At 34.0% G+C, this 19,182-nt stretch overlaps 1 protein-coding gene across 1 annotated transcript in view; it reads right to left on the bottom strand.

The window, feature by feature from the left end:
* The window catches only part of SGCZ (sarcoglycan zeta), a 386,465-nt gene that overhangs the window by 208,142 nt on the left and 159,141 nt on the right, over positions 1-19,182 (bottom strand). The window contains exon 2 of the mRNA XM_041402877.1: positions 18,195-18,226. The gene's annotated coding sequence lies outside the window, so the exon portion shown is untranslated. The remainder of the gene's footprint in view (positions 1-18,194; positions 18,227-19,182) is intronic.

The raw sequence follows: 19,182 nt of genomic DNA, 5'->3' as shown, positions 1-19,182 counted from the left end.
TACCTAGGATATACTTCTATTATGCTTCTAAATTATGTTTCCACTCCTTAACTAAGATTTGATGCAGATTTCAAAACAGTATGTCTCCAAATAGCCTGCACACTGCAAGCTATTGGAGAACATTAACTCCATTCACCAGTTATTAAGTGTACTAAATAAGATAGTGAAGCTGACTATAGAAGAGTAGAATAGCCTGCTATTGTAAAACAGTGAAAACCAAAATGTACATTAGAAAAAAAAAGCTTTGTAATTTACTAAAAAGAGTATTTTTATCTTTACCAGTTATGCAGCAGCATGTTGGATCAATGCTAATCAAAGGTGGGGACAGACCAATATTAGAAGATAATTTTAAAAGTACCCAATGAGAAAAAAAAAGTTATCAAATAATTTTACTACTAATAAATACTTTTAAACACCAAAGTTTTCAAGAAATCAGTCCCAAATGAGCCACTATTTCCATTTCACTGCAGCCAGAATCTCCCACAGGAAATACTTCCCCAAGGAACCACACTCAAAAGCTTTCTGTGCTATCATTTCACAAAATATGGTATTTCACAGTCTACTGGTAACTACCTTAATCTACAGGTAAGTCACAGTACCAAACATAATGAAAATGTATTTTTTCCTCTATCTTATTTGGAGACAAGGGAAGACCTTAGACCTGGACTACCTCAAATTTGGCTCTTTAGCTCTTTTTCAGCAGTTGTGAGCAGACATACTGTAGACCTCTGTTGCAACAATCACAGTCAGCTCTCCCCTTATGATCCACATAAACATAATTCCCTTCACGTTCCACTGTCTCCTCCAAGATTACAGCTCAATTTTCTCTGCCATCTCCAAACACCAATTGCTGCATAAATCCTGTTTAAAATTGGCTTACAATAATTTTATTGTCAATTTACAATTTCAGACTGAAGGAAAAGTAAACACACAGATGACTAAACAACCACAATTTTCACTAGAATGAACATAAAAGCAGACCGAAAAACCAAAGATATAATTTTGAAAGAAGACAGAAAAATGAAAAAGAGCATGTGAAAGCCTTTCATTTTTCTTATGTGATTCCTTTTTCTTTAACCCAACCCCAGCACAGAGATACAAAATCCTAGCAGAAGAGATTTTGCCTTTTGATAAGTTAAAGCTGATAACATCAGTTATGGATAACCATTTTTTCACTTGTACCATGTTAATAGGTTTTAATCTCAAAAAACATGTGTCTCATCATCACACTGTGACTATGCCAGACTATAGATAAATCTAAAATATCTGTAAGCATTCTCTCTGTGATACCAAATAGCTGAAATCAACACAAACTGTGCAACTGTTCTAGTTCTGCTTCTTGAGTAAGCTTGTATTTTGAAACACTATAATTAGGCTTCTTTTTGCACAAGCTGCCTAAAGAAGCCTTATGCACATATTGCAGCAGTGTGCTGTAATACAATCAGCTTTTCTCCTTACTTCCATCCCTAAACATACACCTTGAACTAAGCTCACTTCATTCATCTCTCCTATTTCTGTTTTTTTTCCACACAGAGATGGGCTGCATGTCTTCAAAATGTGTTATTTTGTAGAGAAAACAGATCTCTTTTTTGTGATGTATCAACATTAAAAGGAAAAAGAGTTCCAACTTGCATTCGAACTGAATGAAATCTGTCTTTTATTCAAGAGAAAGTATTATTACATCTATTCATAATCATGTCAGATAAAAAACAAAAAAAACCGCTGCCAGATAAAAATGTTTTAAAGCCATGTACCAGTGTATCAGTTAGGAAAAAGATGCCGTCATAAAACACTAGATCCGTTAAATTTTATAGGCCACCTCTTCAGACACCAGCCATCTATGTGGCATCATTGAAGTCACAAAGGAAGATTCATTTTACTCATTTTAGCACAGGTAAGGAGCACTAACTGATTCCACCCACAAGTGAAAGCATGATTATAACTTGATCTCATGTCATAGTCAAGTCTTTTATATTTCAAGAGTTTTCAATATGTATTCTTAGATTACTTCAGAGACTCAGCCAGGACACAGGTAACCTATTTACTTTCCATTAATAAACAAAAACTATTTTGCATATATTAACCATGTTGACTTTTTTAGATTCCTTCCTGCCTTATTTATTAGTCTTTTTGGGCTCATCAGGGTGTGCAACATCATAATAGTATCTGGCAAAACCTGACACCTACCTCCTTTGTGTTCTCAAATAATGAACGCCCCTGATGTGTACACAGATGTACATCAGCTTCTCAACACACACAGCAATAAAGGAAGGATAACTCCACAGTAAAAAAGTCAAACAAGCTAGTGAAAAGATCCAATATTGTATTTAATTCCTTTTTTTGTACTAGGAAGTACTAATCTTCAATTAATATAAAAAATATTAATCTCACTAGCAGCGCAGCTGCAACATTCTCAAATATAGAGGATAAATTTGATATGTCTTCCCCTGGCTCGTGGCAACCAGAGAGAAGCACCAAAAAAAACCCCAAAACAAACAAACAAACAAACAAAAAAAAACCCCAAAAACCAACAAAAAAAACAAAAAAAAAACCACCAAAAACCAAAACCAAACTCAAACAAAAAAAAAAATACCACAAAACATTTATTCTGGTATCCAAGGTCCTGCTGGACATTCAGTTGCAAGAGAAGGAATGGGGAGGTAGGGATACAAACAACCTGGAAATGTGTTTATATACATTGTGATTAAAAATAAAGCTGTATTCTCCAGTGAGAGTCCATCACCAGAATTGTGTAGAACCTGGGCCTGCTAATTAAATTTTCCTATTCCTGAAGCAATCTCAAAGGTAAGCCTGAAAATATTGATTGCATTGTAAGTTTGGTACATATTTGGGCTGCCATTATTGAAGTTATGCTACACTTCAGAGCCCTTCCTTTTGACTTGTTACTTAAAAAAAAAAAGGTTAAATGCTACTCACATCTGACCCACTTTTTTAATCTACAACATACACTTTTTACTAACTGTCTCTGCATAATCAAATAAACTCTTTTAATTGGTATTTTAATTAGAAGATAATTAAATAGCAAAGCTGGGTACTTCCAAGATACACAAAAAGATTGCTTTATCAATAATAAAAAGGTTCTCAGCTCATTGAAGGGACTGGGAATAGCAATTTAGGGCAAAAAGAATACTGCTTGATAACAGGCTGCATAGCACTGCTCTCAACCCAAGAAATGTGAATATATGCTATTCACACCTTAAATAATGAGGATGCAAAAAAAAGCCTGCTTTGGATTTGCAGGGTAAAATGCACATATCACCAATATGCCTCTTTGGAAATGTGATTTATTTTTCATCACTGCTTTTATTTGCTCGTACTCATTATGATAATCAGGATGGCTTCCAACCTTTGCATTTAAGGATAATTCATTCCCTATATCCCCAGCCATACATACATTTGTATATATACACACACGGGTATATATATACACACACACACATATATACATATATATATTACTACTTGTAAATTCAGGGCTTATATGCTAAATACCAGAAACATGCTTCTACAATAACCTGGACCTGTCACCTAAAATGAAGAAGCAAGTACAGGCAGTTCCATAGCCTGTATTTTTTCTGCAACATCTAACATGGCATTTTAAAGGACAGAAGTCTAATGACCAATTAACATCCATTTATATATTAAAAAAAAAAGGACAATAAATCCAAATTTATTTTGGTTAACTGCACGTATTTTCTCCTGTAGTGTGTATTAAACAGGACCCATAAAAATTTCTATGCAAATGACACACAAAATATTCACTATAAGACAGCAATGTCTTCTGAAGTCAAATGTACACTGAAAATGCAGACACATGTATGGATAAAGCAATATTGTTTAGATATTTTAGATCATAGTAAATAAGAAATGTTCCATTTACAATGCTTAAAGTAACAAAAGTTAATCTGGAAAAACCTAGAAACAACATCTGACAGGAAAGCTAAGGAGTGCTAGAAACACTCATTTTGACCTCACTAAATAATTGAGGCACACTGACTTACATTTGGAGCTTGATACCCTTTGACTGAATACAGCAATGATGTCTGCTCTTGTGTTAGACTTTCCTGCCTCCTAATCATTATAACTGTGTGAGTTCTCATCAATCTATGTACAACTACATATTCCCAAGACTGAGCACCCTTCGGCTTTCTTTATGGATCTCTACTCAATTTAAATTTTACCCTTTGTTTCTTTGCCTTTCAACTTAACATTAGGTAAAATAATGTGGTTTATCAAAGTATTTAGGCACAACTTTGATCTGGGAAAACTGAAATTTATTTTAAGAATTCCAAATATTACTTGAACACTGTTACCTATTCTATTGTCACAGCACTTGGAAAGTTTAGTCAGAAGAAAAGGGTAGGCTGAAGTAAATGCAAGACAAACAGGCTCAAAAAGTTTCGCTGTTCAAGCATACAGCATGACTTAAGACAGAATCCTGGGGAAATGTGCTCCCATATAAGCATTTCTATGCTTTTATTCAGATACCATGTCCACAGCCAATAAACTCACCTTTTGAAAAACAGGTTCTCTGCTTTTCTTTGTCACTTTACTTGACAGATATTTTGTGGCTTTCATGTTATTTGGCATTCTTGCTGGTCTGAATTGATCTAGAGTGAAATACATTGTAGTAGGCTTTGATGAAAATCAAACCTATGTTTTTCTGTTTTAATCAGAAAAGATTGAGTCTCAGCTATTGGTTATATGACATTCAAAATCATCTTCCGTCATACTTTGGACCAAATTTCATCTAAAGGAGGAAACACTCCAGAACTCCACTGGACTTGTAACTGATCAGAACAGAGGATGAAATTTGACCTTTAGAGCTCCCTTCCAAGCACATTAATGGTCCACAGTTCCATTACAAATACTAAAAGAAATTACAATTTAGCATGAAACCCATTGCAGACAGAAGTGCTGACAGCTTTCTTAGCACATTCTATTTTCTTTTTGCAGGTGCAGGAAATCTGTTGCACAGATAGAAATCTCTCCAAAGCATAATAAGAAACCTCAACAAAACCCCAAACATGACAGGAGGGTACCTCAGCTGCTGGCTCATTAGTATCTCTTGACAGTAAAAAAAATAAGATACCTTACCTCTCTTGTAGTAACTCCCACTTCTTTCTTCCCATCTTTTTAAGATAGTGACCTATTAAGTGCCAAACCAATCTTTTTCTCTCATAAATACCTATCGATACAAAGTTTCCTTCAAAATTACTATTGTGCTAAGCTGTAAACAAACCTCATTCAAATTGAGTCCCTGGGTTCTCTCAAGGAATTTATTTGACAAAAAGGAAAACAAAACTTCATTTTTCTTTGACACACTTACTGTACCATGTGAGATAAATTAAAAGCTGTGGGTTTTTTTCTTCTCTTTTGTTTCTCTTGCTATAAATTCATGCCTTGCATCACACTTTACAAGGCTGGGTGTTCTGTCCAAGTGTTTTTGTTCAGAATATGCAGACCAACTAGGAATGAATAATAACAACATAAGAATGCATTTGAAAGAAACTTCTAAGGATAGAATCAAAAGGATCATGACAAGACTAAGCACATAGGATAAATTACTTCAGTAAGATCATAAGTCTCTTTAAAGGCTTTTATGGGAAAAGAAAAAGAAAAAAGGAAAAAAATGTAAAGAAAAAGAAAGGCTAAACCAGTGGTGCTAAGTCAATATTTCTGCTCCTGATACTGCTACCATATACAGAGGTGATTCATGAATATATCTTGTGGTGAATTTTTTGAGCAAAAAAAGCTGAAAGAAAAAGTGGCTGATATAGAAAAAAAAAATAAAGGCTAGATCTAAAAATCTAGCTGAAAGTGAGAATCCCCCAAGCACTGCATAAATAGAATATTTCAGCTGGAACAGACCTCTAATGATATCTGGTTCAGCTGCTTGCCTGCTTCAGCAAACAGAAAAAGTTTAAGTTGTTATTGAGGGAATTGTCCAAATGCCTCTATAACGCTGTCAGGACTGGGGTACCAACGCTTTTTAGGAAGCCTGTTAAAATACTTGCCTTACCTCTTGGTAAGGAAATGCTTCCTAATGTCAAGTCTGAATTTCCTCTGATAGTAATCAGAAACTTAGGATTCTCTCAGATTATGTCAAAATCCCACTTATTTAATTAAATAAAAATCTCTATTAAGAGAATATTTGCAACTGACTACAAGGAAACAAATGTCACAATCTACTTGACAATATAGGTCTTAAATAATGAATTTGCTACTGAAGTCACAGAATTGTGGAATTATTTGTTTTAAAAGGGATCTTAAAAATCAACTAGTTCAAATCCCTCTCAACAGACAGGGCCTCCTTCCGTTGACCAGGATGCCCAATCCAACCTGGTCTTGAACACTTTGAGGGATGTGGCATCCCCATTATTCTCTGGGCAGCTGTTCCAGTGACTTACCAGCCTTGTAGTAAAAAATCTATTCCTACTATGTAATCTAAAAACCTTCTCTCAGTTGAAAGCCATTCCTCACAGTCCTATTATTGCATACCCTCACAAAAAGTTCTTCAAGACTACAAAGCCTTGTCACCTGTAAGCACTAGAAGGCTTTGGTAAGGTCTCCCTGGAACCTTCTCCAGGCTGAATAACCCCAACTCTTGCATTTCAAAAATGAAGCAATAAACAAGTCAGAATGGCCACACAGATAAAAGGTTACTGGAAATTTGCTAACTGGTCACAATGAAACCAAACTAAAAAAAAAAAAAAAAAAAAAAAAAAAAAGCAACCTCAAAACAAACACCATCATCATAGCTATCTTTTCTTCGTCTACATCACAGATTGAAATCTATGCTGCTGACTTATTTGATCTGAAAATATTTGACCTAAATGGCATAAACAATCCTGGATGACTAGAACCTAAAATCATTGTTTCCTTGTATCCTATCAGCCCCAAAATGCAGTGGGTCCTGGAGAGGCAGTCTGGCAGAAAATATCCCAATTTTATGCCTTCATCACCATAAATCCCGGTGTCCCGTTCTCTTTGAACACCACCCACGTGCTGTAGAATGGTGAGGACTACCTGAATTCCATTAAGGCATGGAATTAAAGTCTGCAAACTATCTTTCTGGTCACTGTAACTCTAGTTTAATAGATAGAAAAAGTTTGCTCTAAAAGTGATCTCAGTCACATTACAGTTCAGGTTGATTTTGTCTAAAACAGAATAATGCTTGGTTCATAATCTTTCAAAATACTCATGTGACAGACCAGTAGTATACCAAGATATTTTTCCATAAAGCACGAAATTACAACTATGTAAAAATGCTGACCGCATGGGAAAGAATGTCCTTCAAGGGTTAGCTGCTCCATGGTAATCAGTAATCTATCCCTAAGAAGTCATAACACAAATTAGCTAGACTCACTCATTATTGGATACAGGCATTCATGTTACTGCAGGTGTTTTAACTAGTCACTTAGCCATAGCTGAGCTCACACTGAAGAATTGTTTTGAACAAAAAATGTAACTTGACAGAGCAATGATCAGAGTTGTATTTAGCAATTCACATTATGGAATAGCATCAATGAAGAACTTGGTTTCACCTATTGATATTTTCTTCAAGATGAAAGTGAAAAAGTATGCCTGTGATGTTAAAAACTGGCATTGATGATGCTGGGAACTTTCAGACACGTGCCAACACGGACAAAAATCAATCTGAGATGTAGGAAAGTGCTATTACTTCATGAAAATGATGCTCTGCTTCTCTGCAACTGAAAACAGTACAAAGAGGAATGACAGCAGAAGCAGGAAATACGAAGAAAGTATGTCTGTCACTCAAAAAGAACATCTACAACCAGCCAGTGATACACAAGTTGGAAAAGCACAAAAGTGTCAATTGCTTTACTGTTAGATCTCATGTCAATGAAAAGAGACCACAGAGAAGACAGCATTACAAGTAATAAAACATGACACCTGAACTAGCGGAAGTGCTAACATCTGACAAAGAAAATAAACCAACCAACACCAGTCCTACACCTCCCAAAGAGGAGATGCTCTTAGGACTTCTATTCATACAGGGCATTTGTTACATCTAAGAGGAGAGTTGATCTTTTACTACCATTTCTTTTCTCCCCAGAATCCCTGCAATGACACCTGAAACTTCTTCAGGTTATCTGCCTCTCTTTGCCTGGTATAGTCCTACAGAACAGCCACAGTGGGTCAATAAACTCACCTGCTCTCTTAGGCACAGAGATATTACTATGGAATGTGTTCAGAAATTGTACCAATAGGGGACACATTCAGAGTATTACAAAGTACCAGAGATCAGTCTTCCCTATCATTCTTACAATATACATAAGAACACAGTGCAATGTGCTCTTATGCAAGCCTTTATTTATTAGCAGAACTACCTAAAGAGCACATAGGATGGCTACATCTTATGCTGGTAGGTCACCAAACACTTGTGTTATGGGCAAATACACTGAAATGCTTTTATTTAGCTTTTAAAGACAAAATATGCTTTGCTCCTGATAAGAAACATATTCTTAACTGATAAAAAATATTAAAGTGATGTTCCACCTACCTTAAATATTGTACCTTGATAGCCTGCTGGAAAGGCCCTTGCTCTGTCCTGGAACTGTTTTTTAAATCACTCCTCAAGAGTTAAGAACCTTGTCCTGTGATATGCAAAATCAAAACAAGACTGAAGTCTTTATTCTAGGAGATCTAGGGCTCAAGTATTCACCCAAGATAGGTGTGGTTCCTTCAGTTCTAAAGCAGGATCCAAATATTCCAAGAAATTTTCCTGTAATCAAACCTCAGCTGGCCTTTCTTCTCATTAGGAATTCAAAAATCACACACATGGACAATAATAGAGACAAACTCAACAGCTTTAGCAGCAGGAAACACACACACCATTATCAGCTGAACAAAGTGGAGAAGGAAAGGGAACTGCAGAAATCCTGGAAACATGTTATCTATTTCTTTTATTTATGGTGTATAATCATTAAAATTAGAGAGAAGAGCACACCCTTTGACCTGAAAAGCTTAAAGCACATTTTAAAGATGACAAGACACCTCTTGGCTTTGTGGTTACTCATTTCTAACACCCTCCCTAATTTATACAAATGAATGCATGGCAACACATGATGACAAAAAAAAAAAAAAAACAACAACAAAAAAAAAAGAATATTAAAATGCCACAAGATTCAAGTGTATAGTTTTGACCTTTTTGTTTAAATATTTCAGGGAACACTACTATCAAACATGCCAAGGAGACATCTATTTTTTTGCAATGAAAGAGTACTAAAACTAGATAACTCACTGTCTGCTTTATTACCTGCAGATAGTATGAAGCAAAAAAACCCAGAAAGAGAAGTCAGTCTGACAATCTACTGCTGAATATTGCAGCCATTTTTAAAGTACCTGGCTCCAGCTATATTTGACATGTAAAAAAAAAAATCATTTTGTTCTATTGCTATAGATAAAGGACAATTTCCATATTTTTTTAAAAGAAGCGTAAAGTGAACTTAATTAACATGCTTCCTATTTCATTAGCTGAAAATGCTATTGCCTGTTCAGAGAAAGATTGGCAGAATTTTATAGAATCTGACCATAGTTATTTAGATGCAATTCCTGTCTTCCTTTTCTCACCCACACAACTGTACTATACTTAATAAAATAGGTCTTAAATTTGAATGCACAGCATGAATTACAGTCCTAGTTCTTACCATCGATTCAATCTTTTCAGCAAAGAAGCCCTATTGTAATTTTAGCTGCATTATCATGCAGTTTCACTCCAAATTTGCCAGTTTGAATTTTCCATTTTTTCAAACAATTTCCTTTAAATACTGGGTGCCAACTTTCCATACCTTAGGTAAGCAAAGCATCCTCCTGAGTGTGAAACATGGGGCACTTCATCCCTTTTCTTTTTTGCTTCTTATAAATCTTGGTCATATTTGCATCTTTCTTTGGAATATTTTTGAGAAGTTTTTAATCCTCATTTTTGTAAAAAGAAAGTAGAAACAGAGGTGTGGTCTTAGGAATACTGCCCAGAGACTTTACAAAAAAATATTTGTTGTTAGAATTGCAGGTCATTGGAACAAAAGGAAAAACCAAGACAGTGCTCATAGAATTAACATTTTGTAGGCTGATACTCTTGCTTTTGGCTAAGTGCAGCTGAGAAAGTCTTGCTATACCTAAAATTCTGAACAGATTTTTACTGGTATTGAGCTTTATTGTGAAAAGAGACTTTTCAAGCAAGAACTGTGCATTGGACTACAGACACTATTTTATTCTATTTTTCTTGGAAAACATTTCTTAGACTCATTCATGTGGCAACTATAGAGAATTAGGAAGAATAACAGTTCTAGCCATTTCTTCAAAAAAAATTAAAGCAATAAAGCCCCACACAACTTTAATGCAGTTTTCTTCAACACAGTTGCAACTAAAGACCACATGAAAATAACTATCCTTTTCAGTGTGGAAAGGTTGTAACACCTTTTGAGTAATATATTCAAAACTCTCAAGAAAGGTACTTTTCACTGCATGAAAAGTCACTACAATTCCTTTATTTTTTTTGGTGGGGGTTGTGAGGGAGTGTGGTGAGCAGAGGGTATTAGACAAATATGACACAAATCCTCATTATGACCAAGAACTGTTACACTAACAGACCTATTAATCTTTCTCTAGCAAAATAATGTCGTGGAGAAAAAAATGTCTTCTCAATTTTCACCAGAAAAGTCATATTGATGGGTGTGGCTGTTGCAGCAGTAGTAACTTTTGCATGTTCCAAGTTCAGCGGCTTCATTGACTTTGCTAAGTTGACAATGAATAAAACTTTGTAGAATCTCCTTCCAGAAATACCACCAGCATGGCTTTGCTAAACACAGACAACTTAGACTGGTGTATCAGCTCATTTTCTGAGGGGAAATAGCACACATACAGCTCTAAAATATGCTAAACCAACAAACTCATAAGTGCAAAAGTCAAGATTTCAACTAATGATTTTAGAAAGTCTCAGTCACTGATGTCTTTGTTTGGTAGTCTTTGTAGGCCTTCAGTTGCTTATTTTTACTAAAAAGTAATTAAGTAAGTACAATAGAATGCATTTTAGACTATTAAGTTATTCTCACGGGGAATTTAAATAAATTAGTTATAATTAGACCTAATGAAATCTCTAAGAGTGCTGGGTTTAAGTCCAGAATTTATTCTATTGTCTATGACTACTACAGTATCAAAGTACATTCAAAACGTATTTCACATGTGAGCTCTCAATTTAACATAAAGATCTAAAAGAAAGTTTCAATATTTACATTATCTTACCATCCATTTTACTTATATATTATTAAAATGTATAACAAAAAGATCAAAAGAAAGAAAAAAATACTGAGACAAAAGGATTGTAATTTTAATTGGAGAAAAAAAAAAGTCTTATAGGCTCAAGAAAGTATCATTTAAGTTGAATTCCTAGAGAGACTGGAAAATTAAGTCAACAGATCTTTTTGCAGTACTTCTAAGTGGTTCAGTATAATATTATATACAAGAAATATGGAAATAAATTAAAAGCCTTGCTTGCAGTAAGAAAACAATCAGAAGACAGTGAGCATTTTTGACAAAGTGAATACCTCCAAAAAGAAGAACAAGGCAAGGAAATGAAGTTCAAGTTTAGAATAAAAACTCCATCTGATATCAAAAGCGCAAACCACCAAGAGTCACTTAAAAGATCCTAGAGCTCCTAGAAAAGTAACAGATCTCTTAATGACTGCAGTTACTATTTATTGTAGTAGTAACAAAACAGAAGAACATAAAGTCTTTTATTGCACAGTAGAATAAAGGGGAGACGATAAAAAATTTATCTTTTTTTCCTCTTCCTGTTCATTTTCTAATTTCACAGTTCTTACTCTTCTTACCCTAAAGTCCTTACAATCCACAATCCTTTTGCCTCTCAGATGTTCCAAAAACAGTAAATGTAGTGCTGCCTGAGAGTCTATAGTCTCTTCCTGGAATTCACCTCTTTATGGACAACAGTCCATAAATCCAACAACCATTATTGATGGCTTATTAACCATTCAGCCAGAGAGAATTTAAAAACAGATTTCAGTTTGTGACAAATTTCAGTTATTATCTCTCTTTTCTGAGGAGGTATCACTCATTTCTCAATCCAACCACTTTCTTACCACTAATCATTATCCCTACTACTACTCAGGGCCATTTGTGTCATACCTCAGCTGAGAATGTCCACTGAATGATTAGCACAGTCAACTCTTGGTAAATTTTTATAAGCCTAAATTGACTTTTTTCCTCCTTGGAAAGACTACTCCCTTCTGATACTCTTTTACACATAACTAAGCCTATCTTCCTTTTAGTATCCTCATCAGAAGTCTCTCCCCTATGAGGGAGCCTCCCGCACTGGAAAAGCTATTTAAATATATTCAACGTGTCACTGCTTTGTTACAATACAAATAGGCAAGTTCCTCAATTACCTTTGTGACAAAAGACTCCAGACCACTGAACACATTGAGGAGGATCAGCACACCTATACTGAGTATCTTGAAAACTACTTTGCTTAGCAGAAATTTCACTTCATTATTTTCTGCAGTCAGATGTTGTCAACAGATTTTCTCCACTCCATCATGTTCCTCATATACTATATTTTAGCCCAAAAAAGGACCATTTTAATTTTCCAGAAATAGCACTTTTTCTTTTAGGTGTGAATAGAACAGGAAGAGTTGAAGAGGGTTTTGTTGCAGTGGGGTGCTGTGGCTGCTTATCCCCATCTTTACCATCCACTGGTGGATCACAAATAACAGGCAATTCCGAATAGGTGTTTACCTTTAACACTATAAAGGACCTGGTTTTCATTGACTAGAGGAAAAGCTCAAGCAGACTAGGTTTAAAAAGACTGGCAGAGACCATAACATTGATAAATAATTATATTTTTGTAGTTTCAAGACAAATAAAAATCTTAATTAAAGGATAGGAGTTAGAAGTCAGCAGATCCAAGAAATTTTATACTTGTTTTTTTTGATACACAGTGAAAAAAATTCTACACCACAGCTGTGTTAGTTTTCTGTAGAGTCACCACTGTTTCCTTATAAGAGTCCCTCTTGTATTTACACAGATTATTTCAGAATTGGCTCAGCAGTTAACATATGATTAAGAAAAGTAGGAGGAGGAAAAAAAAACCATCAAGAAATGCTCACAAGCAAAACAAAACCCACAAAACTCCAAGAGTTCAGAAACATTATGATTACCTTTTTTCTTCACTTAACTTGTGTTATTTTCTTACTTAGTGGATCCATCTGCCTAAGTGACAGCTTGTTCAAAATCCCCACTGGTCCTTTTTTAATGCAGCATTTTTAAAGAGCATACAAATTCTAATCCATAATTATCAACCCTCTCAGGATACCAGTCACTACTAAAAAAAAAAGCCTAATTAAATTATCCTAAGATTAATAGTGATTTTGATAAAAATATAGCAGTCAAACAAACATGAAAAAAGCATACAATGGAAATGGAGAAATAAACAACATCTTCCCAAACCCCCAGAAGTACTTACATTTCTTCATCTGGGGTCTATATTTTGCTTCCTCAATGATTTAATCACAAAATTAGATTTCTAAATTGTAACACAGTCATTTCAAAGCAATATAAAAGACTTTAGGTTTACCTGTGGAAGCCTAAAAGAGCAAATAAAGCCCTTGAAGAAATTGAGAAAAAAAAGAACTGTAACATGCAAACCCCAGCAATTTGGTCCCCCACTATTTATGCTCAGAGATTACTAAAACCAGTTGATATTTCAACCAACCTCATTGCCATTAATTCCACAATCATCCTTTGACCACCATAAAAAAACTAAAAAAAAAAAAATTAAACAAAAAATGGACAATTAAACCCAAACAGAATCTAAGTGTACTCAGTACTTGTTAATCAATTACCAATTGATCTCCTAATCAATGTAGTTTCAAAGTCTCTCTCAAAAGGAAAGAATTCCAGTCTAAAGGAAAGCTTATCCTTACAGCATTTGCTAGCATCCTTCCTTTAGAAGAAAATTTACAGAAGAAAAAAATCTTCACACTTTTGCAATTGTCTCTTTGTTACATGACTTTACATTACTCCCCTTGTCCCTGCTATTTTTTTGCCTCTATAAATTTAAAGACAGACATTTTATTTTACAATGTCTATGAAAAGGAGTTCCTGCATAACTGCCACTCATCAGTGACAGAAAAGACTACAATATGTCAAACCAGAGAGGCAGCTACTCTAGAGAGCATGGACCAGATACACATTTTATATTCTGTGTAATGATGCAACACATCTTCAGAGCAACACTATAATTTAACAGTCTGTAGAAAGCTCTAAGGATTCCATAGTCCCAAAAGGAAACATTTCAAAGCAGCAGTGTTAAGTCATTGCTTTCACAGGCAGAGATGTGACATTATAACTGGTAGTTAAAGGAAGCATGGTAATTCCTAAGTGCTGAAATTTTAAGAACAAAATAATTTCTTTTGTTAATTTTGCAGTTGCATATTTGGTTTCAACTACAAGAAGGAAAAAAGCACCAACAGCTCCCTCTCTGAATATTATGACAGTTCACACAGAAATTCTTGCTCAGCATTTTGTACCCAAAGAACCAGTCTAACCATGTCAGAAAAACTAGTTTAGTATTCAGCCCTCAAATATAATTAAGGTCATCTTTTTTATTTGCAAAACACCAGTAAAAGGCTCCGTACAGTGATGATGTTGTTTTCCCAGCTATCAATAAGTTTACATGACCATTAATAAACCCACAACCTTTAAAATGTTCCAGGTAGCTAAAATGAAAAATTGAAAACTCTAACTTAAAAACAGTGCTTGTACATCATCCCTGCACAATGAAAACCATCACTGTCCAGTGAAAAAAGAGTATGATTGATACCAAATCTTCTGCCTTACATCTTACAAGGAGTAGCTGAGGTTTGTTTATCAGCTGTGGTTGCTTAGACTGGAGAAAAGGAAGATCAGGAGGGACTTTATCTCTCTCTACAGCTACCTAAAAGGAGGCTGGAGTGAGAGGGTGTCAGTCTCTTCTCCCAGGTGACAAGTGGCAGGATGAAAGTAAACAGACTCAAGTTCTTCCAGGGGAGATTTAGATTAGATATTAGGAAAAAGAAAATTGGAAAGGGTTTAAAAGCATTGGACCGGACTGCCCTGGGAAGTGGTAGAGTCACCATCCCTTGGTAGTGTTAAAATAATGTGGATATAACACTTGAGGATGAGGTTTAGTGATGAGCATGGTGGTGGTGCTAGGTTGAAAGTTGGACTTGATGATCTTACAGATTTTTTTCAAACCTCCATGATTCTTCTATTATAATAATATACTAAACAATCCTGTAAAGGAAATATTGTCTAGATAATTATTGTTTGCATTAAAATAATGACCATTGCATCTCTGAGTTATAATATTAATTAAAGTAATTTACATGGTCAGGTTTGAAATTGTTTTTGATGAAATAATTCTAATTCACTCAGTCATTTGTAGACTAAGAATAATTTATCTTTGTAGTGTACCCACAAAATTAGGTACTACAGTCTTTCACAACAGCACTTTGGATAATAATATCTACAAAGGTGTTCTTAAATGTTTTGCACTTATTATTTTGCACAAATTAAAGGTATAATCCACCTAACAAACAGTACAAAAATATTCTTTGATGTTAGCAGAAAAAAAATGTTTAAAAGCTTTCAAAACCACCAAATATGAAAATATTTGCTAGGAGCAAACTTTTCTTAAAACAAAAACCTAATATACGGCTTGTGTAATGAGTATCTTTATTTTAAAACTGGGATTTTTTGCAGATACATCTATTAGGATATGAATTTAAAGTAAAAGCTGTACTTTAAAACAAAAAAAAAAGTTAACATCTACCAGTTCATGAACTAAACATTCAGACAGCTTCCACAGCTAACTGAATGCTCTGCTTAATGTTAAAGCCACATATGACTAGTTGGTATTTCAGAAGCATACCTAAGAGACAAACTATTCTCTCAGGAACAACATTATGTTTTATTAATTAAAATAACTGTAACATTTCTAAAATTCATTGTCTTGAAACTGAAGCTTGTGAAAGACATTAAGGAATTCAGACCAGAATATTAAAGTAGGATAGTTCATCTCATTAAATTCCAAAAATTTTACTTAAAAGATGTTTATTTATATTGGCACTTTTCCAAGCAATCCACTGGGCCTCAGAGTAATGCAATTGGCCTCAGTAATTCTGCAATAAGTGCTAAACAAATATGTTAATCCAAATAATTTCTAAATAAAACACAAAGTTATTTGTGTAATTACAAGAATAAGTAAATACAATTAATGTTTCTACAAATAAGTAGAAACAATCTAGAAATACAACAAAAAAGTTGTATGGTAAATGGAAACCAATTACTAGTAGAGGATTATTATTTATTACTGGTTTTCTATTATTTACAGAACTGTACCTGTATGAAAATGAACCAGAGAAAATTAAAAATATTCATGGACTGATAAAAAAGATCCTTATAATAAATTTTCAGAAATTAGAATCCATTATTGCTTCAAAAAGTTGCAGTTTCACAGATTTATGCGCACAAAATTAGATGTAATTTTATTTAAAATACAATTTTAAAAAATCATTTGACAGCCTCATTTAGCTACAGTTAGTTACTAGACTTCAATGGTTTTGACATGTAGAATATTAGTTGAAAAGTAAGTGTCTTGTCTTTGGAGACAGGTAGTGCTTTAAGCTAAACAGACATCTTGTCTGGCTCTCTCTCCTCTAATGTAGGACATCTTTTCCCTGAAGGCATTTTTGCAATTCATTAATCATTCTAACTGGAAAATTTCAAAGTTAAAGCTTTATGTTTATGCAAAGTTTATGTAGATCTAGGTACAGTTATTGCTTTCAACTACTTAGAAATATATCTGGAGTAGTTTCTAGTGATTTCCAAGATCTAGGGAGCCTGACCAAACACAACAGAAACTGCTGCAGTTTCTCATGGACCTCATATCCTACAAATAATGGATTATAAACATTTCTTATTCTGAAAACAACATCTCACTTAAAATGTCACAATCTATAAGTAATGACTGTATTTTACATACATTAAAGTAGACTTAAAGTTTCCTGTTTATTTTAAATACTGACATAGAACACTAGTGTTTCTTTAGCTTCCAAAGAACCTCTGCGATAACAATAATAATAATAATTTATCACAGTTAAATTATACTTCAGTATCTGTAATTCCATAAATGAAAGAAAAATACTTATGGCAGAACTTCCATTTTACCAGCAGGAAAATAACTTGGAATATACAGGGGCCATAAAGTGGCTAGTATCAACGTGTGACAAAAATGCTCCTGTTTCCATTATGCAAAACCAAATTTAATATTTCCTTTTTAAATTTATAAATTTATATATTCCTTTTTAAATTTATAAATTTAAATTTTATAATTTATATTAATGCAAACTGGTTTATCTATATTCTTTTTGTGCCTTCACATTAAAATGAAATTAAAAATATACCTGAGAAGCAAAATGGAAATCATTCCATTATATTTTTCCAAGAAAATTGTTTCTCAATTTTAAAGACTTCTTTTACTGAATATTTCTAAAGGTCTCTAAGAAGATACAGATTCTTGGCGCTTTCTCAAAATTAGTTCAGTAGAGAACAAATTTTGATATGGGTGGGCAGAACTCACACAGCCCAAATTCAAGGAAATATCCTAGAATTTACCTCTGATAGCTCCCTAAGAAATCATCAATTTAAGACAAAGTTTATGCCAAAAAAATCCCATAGGATTTTTGTGATGTTTGCAACTTCAGAATAAGCAGTACTTTCTAGGTTTCTTGCAGGCAGTGATCACTGGAATTTTACATAATACAGAACACAATTAAAACCAGAAATCTATAAACAATCACAAGAAAAAAAAAAAGAATAGTAAGATCTTGAGCTGTGATTTCTATCATTAGGGCCAAAAAGTAAGGGACTTGCTTTTGTTGGCAATCAAAGTGGCTAGCAAGTGAAAGAAACACTGAATATGAACAACAGTCAATAACTGTGAAACCAAATAAACAGACTCTGGATCAGATACATTATTGAGAAAATAGGTATTATTTAGGTATTATATTGAGAAAATAGGCATATTGATATCAGACTTTCAATTACATAAAAACTGCCTAGATGGGATATTAAAGATTTTTTTGCCTGACCTGTATTCATTCCTGTTCCAAATGCATGTTACCTGAAAATACAAAATAATGAGAAAAAAATTGTTAATTATAATATTTAGCTAGTTAGAACCTCTACAGATTTCCTTTAAAAAACCTAAATATGGCCAGTAAAGTTGGTAGAATAAAGAGGATGAGAACTGCTGAGACTTTGAACTTATTTCTGTCATCGTGAAAATTTACATTTCAATTAATTCATACCAGTGCTGTAATATATTCACAGCTTTTAAAACCATTGGGACTTTTTCATTTTACATTTTCTATTGAAATACCTTGATTAACTCCGAATTCCACAATTACTTTACATAAAAGTTTTCACATTAGTACTGCATAAATAAAAGGCTAGCAAAATCAGTACGATAGCATCAATGACAGAATATGTGCTTTTTATTTATACTTCAAAGGAGAAATTTTAATAAATTAATAGCATGTCAGAATTTGTAAAAATCTCTGCATCAACATGACTGTATTTCTCCTTCTCTTCCTTCCTTTCTGCCTCCAAATACATGCTTCTATCTATTTCCAGTTTGACAAATTCTTTTTATTATAATGTTAATGCATTACATCAGAGTTGATAGTATATGCATGGAGGAGAAAGATAAGTGATGTGTCTTGGTACCTTTTGCTGTGAAATTACATTAGCCTCCTGGGAAACAGGATAGGATGAAGCTGCAGATTCAAAGATCATTACACTGCTTATAACCCTTTGTATTTATCCCCAGTGCTGCTAAACCATTACAGAAAATCTAATTTCTCTGAAGCTGCATTAATATCAAACGACCCCATTTTGTATGCCAGACTTCATTCCACCTGGCAGGTAATGCACAAAAGGATCTAGTATCAATCACAGGGAATTAGAAAAAAGCTAAAGGTTTGGCATATTTGGCAACGAATTCCACCAGTACTCTACCTCTAATTTCCTATGGCATCTTTGCTCTTCTATTCTGTTTGTTTTTTATTAAGCAGAAAG

Source organism: Onychostruthus taczanowskii, unplaced genomic scaffold (assembly GCF_017590055.1).
Source record: "Onychostruthus taczanowskii isolate IOZ18803 unplaced genomic scaffold, ASM1759005v1 scaffold2, whole genome shotgun sequence".
Lineage (NCBI taxonomy): Eukaryota > Metazoa > Chordata > Aves > Passeriformes > Passeridae > Onychostruthus > Onychostruthus taczanowskii.
Note: the sequence above shows the minus strand (reverse complement) of the source record. Positions and strands in the feature narration are given on the sequence as shown.